The 9979-nt window shown below is 41.9% G+C and overlaps 1 long non-coding RNA gene across 1 annotated transcript in view; it reads right to left on the bottom strand.

The window, feature by feature from the left end:
* Positions 1-2232: 2232 nt before the first annotated feature.
* LOC128349221 (uncharacterized) overlaps positions 2233-9979 on the bottom strand; it is an 82289-nt gene continuing 74542 nt past the window's right edge. Inside the window, exon 4 of the long non-coding RNA XR_008318630.1 lies at positions 2233-2320. This is a non-coding gene — a long non-coding RNA (uncharacterized LOC128349221). The remainder of the gene's footprint in view (positions 2321-9979) is intronic.

The raw sequence follows: 9979 nt of genomic DNA, 5'->3' as shown, positions 1-9979 counted from the left end.
TTATGTTAGAAAGAGATCCGGTGCTGGCTGAAGTGTCTCTTTCCCTCTGTAGTTTTCCTAGTTTTCTGTTACTGTTACTAGTTTAATATTTTGTTTTATATATTTTAACATGTTAGAACTTCAGATGTGGGAAGCACATGGGGAGAAAAAGCACCACACCAACAGAAACAAGTACGGTGCATTGGCAGTTTATTAAAAGGTAGGTCCTGGCGTGTTTTGAGTGGAACTCTTCTTCAGGGGACAAGATTCATAAAGCACGATGCACAACCTCTCCGCAGCTACTAGCTAGTAGTTCCTGTTTTCTTCCTTTGGAAATTCAGATGGGTCAGCATACTTGTTGAGTGAATTCAAGTTTTTAAAATGTATATTGCCACCAAATCATAGTAGTGGAGGTAACCATCCACTGAAATGTTTTCAGATGTAAGACATTATTAGTGATCGGGCTTAGTTAGCAACACAGCAGAGCCAAAAGAAATGTGTAACTCTCCAATAATATGTATGACTGAAAAATCCACACCCAGCCAGCAACATGCTTGGAGATTTCCTGTTGTAAAGCCCCACTTAGTCTTTGCTGCTTGACGTGCAAAGCAAATGAAGATGTGGGTTTCAAATAAATAAATCCTATGAATGTGACTACTATAGAATGATGACAGTTCACTTTGAAATGTTGGGTGGGGGTGGAATTATTCCTCCCCGCTTGGGGAAATGCAGGTCTATAATAAACCAGGAAATATATTTAAAAGATTGTGTAAAGGGAAGGTTAATGAAATATCAGTGTGCGCAGCCCACAAAAGATACAAAACCATCATTCATGCATTTCATCTGATAGCTGCTGGGACGTGCTTCAAAAATCCAGTGGAACGAATAGCAGACTGTTACAATGATCTTACAAAATAAATAGCAATGCCCTGAAGACACACTGAAAACATATAAGGAAATGGAACTCATTTCTTTGCCTTGAACAACATTTTGCTCAACGGAAAAAAGGCCAAGGAACACATTTTTCTAGATGATTTAAGATGCAGTATGCTGATATATTTCTTCCAATAGCAACAATTAAAACATCTTCTCTTGAAATCAGACTGCAGGAATGATTTTTCTATTAACTCACACTGTTTTGGAGACTAGTGTCTGCTAGAAAACCATCATATTTCATTCTGAAGAATCATCTTGATAGTTTGGTTTTAAAGTCCAGTCTGTACAGCAGTTAGAGACTGGCATGTGTCATAAGCTGCATCAAAAGATGAAGGGCTTTTTCATCTGAGGGTGTGTGTGTGTGTGTGTGTTGCTTTGGTTGGACTTTGAGCAGTGGAAGTGAATTGGACCACTGTCCACCTTTGCTCCATCCTTAGTGTCCTTATTTCAGCTTCTTATTCAGCCAATGGAAAAATCAAAGTTATCTGACCCAGTGATGCAGCTTTTGGGGAAGAGTATTGTCCCCAGTCCTATGTCTGTGCCACTACCAGCCTACATTAGTCTTCATAAACAAAGATGTCTTCAGGTGAATAGCTCGGCATAGGGAAGCATTCAGTAATTACCCCATATAGCCACCATAAAAGCAGTATGGTTAAAATCATTGAATGCAAGAGCTGGCCAGCAGGGTGCTTTCCAGACTAGCTGCTTATTAGCAGCAAAATGCCTCCATTCGGGCAAGTTGCATTCGGGCTGTAAACAGCAGGGGGAGCAGTCGCACAGCAACTAACAACCCAAAAAACCAGCAAATTTTTCATGCCGGATATGCGATGTCCTTGCTCTATATCGCAGTGATTAAATGTGCAACAAGGCATTGGAAATGTGAACAGCACCCTGCTGTCCGCGTAGGGACTTGGGTGTCACGACACAGGGAGTGTGGAAGCACACGTCTGAGATTCGTCCTGACCCCGTTGTAGGGTCTAGTCTGGAAAGCACCCAGGTGGCACTGCCAAAATCACATGAGCTCTCTGCTGGATGAGTGGCCAGAGAATAAGAACACAGAAGAAGAATAAAAGCCTGTGGGTCTGTGTGTATATAACACTTTCTTTATACGGCATGTATGGGTAATTATACAATTGGCAGTGTAACCCCACCTTGTGAGATTTCTTCAACTTTCCATATAAATGAAACACAATCATAGCAACAATTAAGTAACTTTGCACTTTAAAGTTTCTTTCTTAACACAAACAACAGAATTTGCAAAATAAAATAAAAAAGGTTACAGAGACTTGGTCACACTCATGTGTCCAAACTGAAGTTTTTCCTTTTGGTATTGTTGGCTTGTTTAGAGTTCTTTGTTTGCTGTGGCGTTAAGATACAGTCTGTTCTGTCACCCCTTCTTGAAAGCCTGGAAGTAATAAATATAGGCTTAAGAAATAACCAGCCCACAAGAGCTCTCTATGCAGGGACCTTCTTCAGCAGGCCTCTGGATCCTCTGAGGAGGATTGCACGATTTTAAACATATATGGTAGTCCCTGAGGCTCTTCTCATGATCAGTGAGAAGAGCCTGGAGTGGGTTAGGCAGTCTGGACACGAACAGCCAGTCTGCTCCAGGAGGCCGAAGTGGCTGCCCACACGACTGCCGGCTCCATTACGGAGCTGGAGGGGGCTGGGAGGATTGGGAGCAGCGCGGCCCCCGGAAGCTCCAGCATGCCCTGCGCAAGTGCGCAGGGCATGCTGGAGAGACCCCTGAGCTGGGAGGCTGTTTTTAAGCCTCCTGGTTGGGGGTCTACTTGTAAGTGGCCATGGCGTGGAGCTGTGCCACAGCAACAAATGATTTTTTTAAAATGGATTTGCGGAGCGCTTGCTCCGCAATCCTGGTTTTAGGGCAGGGTTACTTTCACGGGTTAACCGCTTGGCCCGATGGTTCTCACGGTCAGGCAAAATCGGGCTAGGCTCCCCTAGCCCGATTTCGCCTGATCGTGGGAATAGCCTCCCTATTCAACTTGCAACCCCCTACTGGACAAGCCTATATCAACTGATGTTTTAACCCTTAAAGAGCAGGGTTTACATGTACAGCCAGTCAGGTCACGCTGGCAACTTGCGGGAAAACCCATGATTTCTTGCTGTCTGGGGAGACCTCAGGTCAAGCAATTTAATGGGACTCCCACATGGCACTTGTCTGTGCTTAGGCAGAGTTCTGGTGTGCCCTATTGTGCTCTGCCACCGACAGAGAGACTCTTCAGTCTGATCCCATGCATCATGTTGGTGGTGATTAACTGGGAAGGAAAGTCCTTCTTCTACATCCTAATTGCCGTGTCCATCTCAGCCTTATTTGGATTAATAGCCATGTGCCCTTTTTCTGCCTGTGAGACCGTGCTACTTGCCTTACTATTAACTCCTTCCTTGGGCTCTGCAGTTCCTGTACCTTTTCATTATAGTTTTTAAGGTTGGAACTTTAGTTGATTAATGGATGGAATTAAACCACTAAAGCTTTAATCACAGACTTCTAAAGCATAGTAGTGAACTGGACAAGTTGCTGACCCTGTAGAACAGACACTTTGTGCTCCTCTCAAATTATAACTTTAAAAAAAAAGCAAGCTTGGTTTTGCCACCTAATAAGAGTGGCATGTTTCTCCTTAAAACATGAGAGCAGTTTTATGGCATTCTTGCTTAGATCCCTTGCTGTCCATACCTAATGTTGTTTGTGTCTGTTTCCTCAGTTTTCCAGACAATAGGTACATGCCAGTTTTTCTTTTTGCTTTACTGTTCTGAACCCACTAGAAAGAGAATGGTTTGCTAGCCTAAAGACTAGGAAATATTGTTAAAGATAGCACATCAGAAATTACAAGATCTATTTTTAAAGGAATATGGAACTCATATAAAGAAATGCTGTGTAACTAGCCACAGCAGGAGCTTGTGGAGTGATGTTTAGTACTGCTGAGCTGATATTGGGAATGGGCCCCCTATTTTCTTTTGAGTCTCCTAATATTAACAAATTGGTGTATCCTATATAATAAAAGGCTTGAGTGTGATCCCGTGCGCCCGTGTCTTTTTCGGCAGTTCTGAGCATGTGCGGAGTCCTTGGCACCCAAAGCGCCAGTTCGGGAAGAGACTTTAAAGAGAGAGGAGTTCTACATGCGAGCTCCTCTCTCCTTCTGTAAATAGATATTCCGATCAAGCGAAGGACGTGGTCCGGGGGTAAGGAGGTATTGGCAGCTGGGAAGGTGGGCGGTCAGTTGGCGGCGGAAGCCGCGGGGGCAAGTGCCTGGGCCGAATTGGCCCTTAATCGGGTGTGTGTGTGTGTGTGTTGGATCACAAAGCAGCTGGGAGGGCGGGCAGCCGGTCGGCAGAGGGAGGGGGAATGGCGGCGGGGGCCAGGAGCGCCGTTACTAGCGCCCGTTATTCAACGGGCCGAAATTCACTTGTTTCCAATAAAGGCTGAAGAATGCCAGTTGACTGGGAGAACAGAATAAAAATAAAAATGAAACCTGCTTCACTTGCCTCACAAACCATCTTTTATGAATGTAAGAAGGTAGGATAAAAAAATAAATAAATGCTTCTAGCTTTTCTTTCTGTATGATTTTATTTTCAGTTTTTTAAATGTGACATGTATATCCTGCTCTTCATCCAGAGCCCAGAGCAGTGTTCATGGTTATCTTTATTCTCACAACAACCCTGTGAAGCTGATAAATATGTGACTGACCCAGTGAGTTTCAGGGCTAACTGGGGATTCGAACTCGGTTCTCCCTAGTCCTAGTCCATCACTCGAACCACTACACTAAACTGGCATTAACCAAATGATCATTAAACAAATAATGAGCATTTAAGTTAGCAATAAAGGCAAATTGTCATCTGTCATCCAGAATTTTCAAAAACTGAGGTGTCACAATGACTACAGTATGCAAATTAAATTGCTTCATCAGTTCACTGGTTAAAAGCCAGACTTTCATTGGGCAGCTCACCCACTAACTATCATTGCTTATCTTCTGCAATACTTATCTTGTGAGTGATCAGTTTAGGTGTGTGTGTGTGGGGGGGGACTTTGCCAAAGCCTCTCTTGCTTTTCACACCGTAGGAAAGGGGGGTGGGGAGAGCCCTTTGGCTGTGTATCAATTTGAGACGCATTATTCACACATTATCTTCAACACTCAAATGAGTGTCCAGTACATAGGTACAGATCTGTAAACAGGTATAGTTATTCACATGTTATGATGAACACAAGTACAGCAGAACACTTCCTATCTGTAGTATGCATTTTATTGAATTGTACCCAAGTTCCCTTTTTGAACGAACATAGGTACAGTCATTCACACAAAAACTGGTATGCGTGTACAGACATCTGTACACTCATACAATACAATGTTTGAACAGGGCTAAAGTGGCTGAGGTTCACAATAGTGTGTGGATCCTTGGGACCAGGAGCTGTGATTGTGAATCATTGTGAAGCTATGATTTCCGATTGTGAGCCCTTTGGGGACAGGGAATTAAATTATTTTAATTTAATTTATTTATATCTATATAAACTGCTTTGGGACTTTTGTTGAAAAGCGGTATATAAATATTTGTTGCATTCGTTGCATGCTGACACCAGATGAAAATGCTTTGGATATGGAAAATTGGGATTGTGAGCCTCAGTATTCCAACCCCTGCTGTAGAGGTAGCCTATATTTGATCAGCTGAAGAACCAGGCCCTGGAAATCTTTTCCATATTTTCTGCACAGCTGAAGGCTCTGATAATTGTAGAAGATAACATCAGAAAGAAGTTTAACCTAGCCAAACACAAGAATGATAATTTGGAAACTGATATTTAACAGGAATGAATATAAAAAGCATGAATGAAAGTTACTAATGAGCAGTCTTGGGAGGTTGTGGAGATGTCTTTTTGACCTTTTCTTTTCAAAATGGTTAGACATTCAGCAATGTATTATTTTGTTATGTTCCTGCATGGAGAAAAAATAATGAGCAAAGGCTCTGAAATGTTTTGCTGGTGGGTTCATGTTTTTTGCGAACATGAAGCATATTTCTCGGTCGCTTCTCAGTTTTCCTAACATAATATGATCAAAACATAGAAGTGAATATGAACTGAAAAATATTGAAAACCTCATTGCTTCTAGCTTAAGACACCATTTTGGCACCACATCTTCTGCACAATTTAAACCTGTCAACTTGCAGCAAAATTCCTTGCTTATCCTTTATCTCTGTTCTTTTCTTAAGCAAGAAAGCAAAAATTGACCTCTGGTAACATCTTGTTTGACAGTCCTGGAACACAAGAATCCTTTGCAGAATAGTTTCATACACCAAGGCTCTTAAACACATCCTGTTGTAATCTGCTGGGAAAATGAATGAACAGTGTTGTGCCTTCTAAGCTATTTCTTCTGAGAAGAATTGTCTTTTTTTTGTGTAGCAGCAGAGGTTACTACGAGAAATCTTCCTTGTCCCATCTTCAGCTGTAGATCCTAATCCCAGGTCTCTTGCTGCAATCTGCATCTCCTTTGCAATAACGTGTTGGTGTTGATTTTTTGGGGGGAGGGGGGAGCCAATCTTCCTTGCCTTAGTCCATTTATCTGCAGCTCAGAAGCCAGAGCCCCCAATCTTGCTGCAAGCAACCTCTATAACGATGCCATGGAGTCATGCTTCTGTTTCTTTTTCCCTTATGCCTCTCCATATGCCTTATGCCTCCCCCACATGCCTCTGCACTCCTTCAGGCAGAGCTGGTTTTTTTCTAATTCCAGGAGCCTTGCCATTCTCACAGTCACTCAGGCTGGTGTGCTAAGAAGCCCACCAGCTCCCCACCCTGCTCTGTCTGTGCTTGAATTGCAAGCACAGTGAGGGAACAAGTCCAGCTCCCTTTTCTTTTGAGGTGGTGCCATTAGCTGCTGCTCTTAGAAGGCTATGGGCTGGCTAAAATTGGGGGGATTTGGTTGGGGCTGATGGATTTCATCAAGGCCCTCTGCTTCCCCATTACCTTAATTTGAGCACTGATCTGAGAAGAGATTTTATAGGGATGGTTGATGGTGTTGGGATGCTTGCTCATTGTTGTATAATGTCTTGCCGGGTCAATCATGATACAAGCTGCCATCTTCTGTAAGATGGCTCCAGACAATTTAGTGAAGCAAAACAAAGTAAAGCCAATCATGTACTGGACATTTGGAGATCATATTTTTTTAGACTTGCTCTTTTCTGCTTAGAATTTCTGTATTCTGAATAGAAAAGAGCAAGACCTAAAAGGTATGAAGAGGCCAAGTGTGGTACAGTGGCTGTAATGTTGGGCTTGTGTCCAACAAGCCCAATATTCAAAATCTCTCTCAGCTATTAGCTCGCTAGTGGCCATGGGTAAGTCACAACCTCTCAGCCTAGCCTATATTTATCATAGGAACAGATGAAGTTGCCTGCTTCCGAATCAGACTATTGGTCCATCTAGCCTGGTATTGTTTACACAGTCTGGCAGTGGTTTTCCAAATTTTCAGCAGGAGTCTTTCTCAGACCTACCTGGAGATGCCAGGGATTGAACATGGGACCTTCTGCAACCACTGAACTACAGCCAAGTGCTAGTTTGGTATTATGGAGGGTGAGTAAGATACAGCCATCACTAACAAAGGAATGAATATGAAAGAGAAATTCACACATATGCCTATTTTATTGGATCCACAACAACCTTTAGTTGTGAGCCAATAGTATCTGGTCCTATGCAGACTGTCCTGTATAGATTGTCTCCATGTAAATAGCTGTCAGTTAAAGTTACCATGCTGACAATTGGACCATTTTGAACTGCACTTTGCCAATTAAATGGGACTGGCCCTTATAATCTGATTCAGCATTTTGTGTGATTTATTGCAGGATTCTGTATTAGTTTAGTTTAGTTAGTTTAGTTTAGTTAGAATTATATGTCGCCCTACTCCCATAGGACTCAGGGCAGCTTACAAGCAATAACATACAAAGGAACACAGTTCTATAAAATACAACATACATAACATCATAACCACAACCCCATATACAGTACTCATTACAAGACATAATAACCATGGATTACCAGATCACTCTATGACCAGCTATTACTTTAGGAATGAGCATCATGTTGAATAAAAAATTGCCACTTGTTTTATGGAGCAGTGTTCTTTCTGGAAAATGCAATTTGATTTTTGTTTTTAAACTGAATTGATGAACAGTGAGGATATACATAGCAGGTACATCTACTAGTTGTAAACTCCCTGTTTGTCTCACTCTTTTAAAAAAGAAAGGTTGGTGACATGGTATGAACCTCTGGCACACTCTTTCCTGATGTACCCGTTTTTGGTGTTACCTTCCTCCAAGTATGTTTTGTGATTAACGGGATTACTTAACTATTTTCATCATAGACCTCACAATCTTCCTTCCTAGGTAAGCTCCTTCACTTTCTTGCTAAATCAATGTTGATATTATCTTCCTTCAGTATACTTTCTGATAAACAAGATATCTTAACAATGTTCATTACAGAAGACATCTTCACCTCTCTCCTGTTGAATAGCTTCTTCTGTACCCTGTTCATGTCTGCCTGCTCTATACTTGTCTAACTTTGACTGTAATTGCTACTTGCCATCAGAGCTCTCCTTCCAGCTTTCCTCACTTGATGTAAAGCTTATTATCAATGGCTTTCTTAGTTTGTTTTTCAGGAAATTTTTATAGAATCACTGTCTCTCAGTGTGATCTTATACTTGAGGGATCTTTTTTTTGCTGATGGTCTCTCTCCACATCTCTGTATGACATTTCTAGGTGTTCATTGCTTTTATTTGACTCTTCACTTCCCAATTAGGTTTTCTTACCTGCTTCTTCCATTGCTGCTGCTGCTTTTATATACAACTGAGTTACAAATTTAATGCTGTTTTCAGTTGGGGGCAGTCTTATTGCCTTTTCTCAGTATCATAGTCCTTAGGCTGGTTTTGAATTGGAATACTCCATCTGGGATTTTTATGCACAGCAGGTTTTACCACAAGTTTAGGGGGGGGGGTTTACTGTGTTGCAACTTGACTGAAGTTGTCCCAAAAAACCGCCGCATATAGTGGATTATTTTTACCCCGTATATAAATCAGGGTACACTCTAATGTGCAGTAAAAACCCCGAATTGTGTGGGAACTGCTCCCCAATAACTTGCAGGGACTTTGTAGTAAATCTAGCCAATATGTGAATGCACCCCCTCCATTCCTATGTGAAAAGCTTCCTTGTGATCATTATCAGCCCCTGTGGCTGAACTGCTGGATTTGATGAGGTTGTCTGCAAAACGGACAGACCAAAAGGAACAAATAATATTTAAATAATGTTTCTTTCATGTTACGTGCTTGCTTTCCTTTCATGTTACGTGCTTGCTTTTCCATATTTGAGGATGTTGAGCCATTTTTCTATTGTTATGGGAGGAAACCAGCCAGCCCCCAATTCAAGACAGGACTTTGAAGGCAGATCCCGCTTTGCTTGCTTCAGCTGAGTTAGGAGCTGATGCTTCAACTCTGGCTTCAACTCAGCTATGGCCCTTCCCCCTCCCTACTTCTCCATCCTTCCCTGACCCCTGTAAGTACTTACTGAGCATGGACAGAAGATAGGTTGGTTCTATTTTTAATTTTATCCAAGTGAAGCAAGGAAGCAACATCTGCCATGGCATCATTTTAAAATGAATCCCAGACTTAAAAAAAAAAACACACACAAAAAAAAACCCCAACAACTTCTTCCCCTGCAGTCCTGGGAAAGGCAAAAGTTTACCTGGGAAATAATTGTATTCTTTTCTGGGACTTTGGCCATTGCTCTTCCTGCTCTGTGAAGCAACACACTGTCTGAACTAAGCTGTTGAATGAGTTTAATGCTGTATGTGATGGAGAAGACTGGGTATATTTGCTGAAAAATACACACATGCTAGCTCTACTGATATTGGGCCAGCATGCAGTCCTAATAGAAGCACATATATCAGTATGCACATGTACATGCAGCGTTCTTGAACAGAGTACTAGATTTCAGTGCTGAACAAGTAGTATTTACTGTTGTTTGGAACCAAAGGACCTCCTTGAAAAGTAAACGCCTCTAAAAGAAAGATTGTGTCAGG

This window comes from Hemicordylus capensis, chromosome 3 (assembly GCF_027244095.1).
Source record: "Hemicordylus capensis ecotype Gifberg chromosome 3, rHemCap1.1.pri, whole genome shotgun sequence".
Taxonomy (NCBI): domain Eukaryota; kingdom Metazoa; phylum Chordata; class Lepidosauria; order Squamata; family Cordylidae; genus Hemicordylus; species Hemicordylus capensis.
The sequence above is the reverse complement of the archived record's forward strand: the minus strand, read 5'-3'. Positions and strand labels throughout refer to the sequence as shown.